Genomic DNA, 2,138 nt, shown 5'->3' on the forward strand with positions numbered 1-2,138 from the left:
TCAGTTCAAGTTTAAGTTTTAGATCATGAACTTGTAATCCATATATGTTATTACGTTATCATAGATGGGGTGTTTTGGCTGAACCACCTGTCTTTTTAATATTTTATGTTGTAGAAGGCTGGATTTAGATGTTGTATGATATTAGTTCTAAATGTTTGAGAATGATCATGCAAAGAAATATCACTAGATTATCAAATTAAGACATACCATCGTTAATATAAAATCTCTTATTTGTGGTTGCCAATTATTTTTGATAAGATTATGATCTTCAGTCTAGAGATGATTGCAAGTTATAACAAATCAATTGTGAACCGTTTTACAAACCGTATGGAATAAACCGAAATCGAAACCGTTTAAAATTGTGAAACTGACACCATTTAAAAACCGTGGAAACCGAAACCATCTACTTAGCAATCACGGTTTCAAAAAATGGAACCGCTTAGTAAATGGTGCGATTATGATTTTAGTCAAATATATGTGAACCGAACCAATCGGCACCGTTTAAATCGAAACCGAACTGATTAACACCCTTACCTAGACCTGTCACATCACTCCAAATTTTGTGCATCTCTCATCCTTCCTTGACTATCTTGTGAAGCCCGATCAAAAGTCTCTATGCAGCCGTGTGCTTCAGTACCCTCTCCTGTCATTACATAATTAACAAAGTAAAATAAGTGTTTTCCTTTAGATAAGAGAGCGGTAGCCCAGCGGGACATATTTATAGATTCATTATGCACAATAGTGACAATGGGCACATTATCATGAAAATAAGGTATATGAATGCCCATATCAACATTAAGTTCCAATTCCTTCACTTGAACATCATTTGTCATAGACCTATTTGATTTTGCTGCTTAGAAATTTACCTGGGTCAAAACAGAACCCGGGTTTGGGGATTTTAAACCCATCGTAATCGCATTCCTATGCATCCACAAGAAATAGCATGTCATGATAAACATGTTAAAAAAAGTTTCAAATCCTTCCACCCAAGATTACAAGAATTAAAGAAATACATTATTAAGCATTCAACAGAAGAGAAAGGCAAGGAATCAACTCTTGGTCCCAATGGACCAGCTGCCGCTAAATCCGCTGCGAAAACTCACAAGAAAAGAAAATACGGAAATTGCTTTCCTGCTCACTGTGTCTATATCCATACATTTATGTAGGGTGTCCTTGAAAGGGATTCCATCCACAACTTTTCCTGCTCCCTCTGTCTATTATTGCTGTACCATTTTCCAACCAGATAGGGTTCGTTGCACCTCCGAATTAGGTTATATGTTCTTTTCCAGCCCACGCATAATCCGTGGGTAGCTCAAACTTCAGCGTCGCACATTTTTTTTTCTCACTTCCTTTCCCATTTTCTTTGTTTGTTTTAGGGGTGTCAACGGTCCGGGTCGGTGCGGTTTCGGTCCGGTTCCACCGGTTTCGGTGTGAGTTTGGAAGAGACCGAAACCGACCCAATAAGGATTTATCGGTTTCGGTCCGGTGTCGGTTTCGGTGCGGTTTGGGTTCGGGTTGGTACCGGTTTGGATTTATTAGGTTCATTTCGGTTTGGATCGGTTTTTTAAACCGGTATGAAGCCATTAGGAAACAACCAAATGATGAATTGTTGAACTTCGATTTCTTAAATCGATTTGTAACCGGGTTGGTTTTGATTTTTGGTCTAGTTTGAATTCGATTTTCCATACAAATGTATACAAAACTATTCAAATTTTAATTTTTTTAATGAATTTTGGAGTGTTTCGATTTCTTACCGGTTTGGTTTCAGTTTCGGTCCGGGTTTTGAGCCGATTTCGGTTTGGTTCGGGTTCATCCGGTTTTCGGTGCGGTTCGGTTTGGTTTTGGGGTTACAATACTTGAAACCGAACCGAACCAATAAGGCTTCGGTTCGGTTCGGTCCGGGTTGTTATCGGTTCGGTCCGGCCGGTTTTACCGGTTCGGTTTAGGAATTGACACCCCTAGTTTGTTTGTTAAAATTCCACCAACCATCAATAAACAAAAATCCATGTCAGCTACAGACCTCAACCTCTTTCCCCTCTCTCTCTCTCTCTCTCTCTCTCTCTCTCTCTCTCTTCTCTCAATGGAATAGTGGATTCGCATTTGGCAAACGTGAGCATTACTCAATGTTCACTATCTGG

Source organism: Macadamia integrifolia, unplaced genomic scaffold, assembly GCF_013358625.1.
Source record: "Macadamia integrifolia cultivar HAES 741 unplaced genomic scaffold, SCU_Mint_v3 scaffold1305, whole genome shotgun sequence".
Lineage (NCBI taxonomy): Eukaryota > Viridiplantae > Streptophyta > Magnoliopsida > Proteales > Proteaceae > Macadamia > Macadamia integrifolia.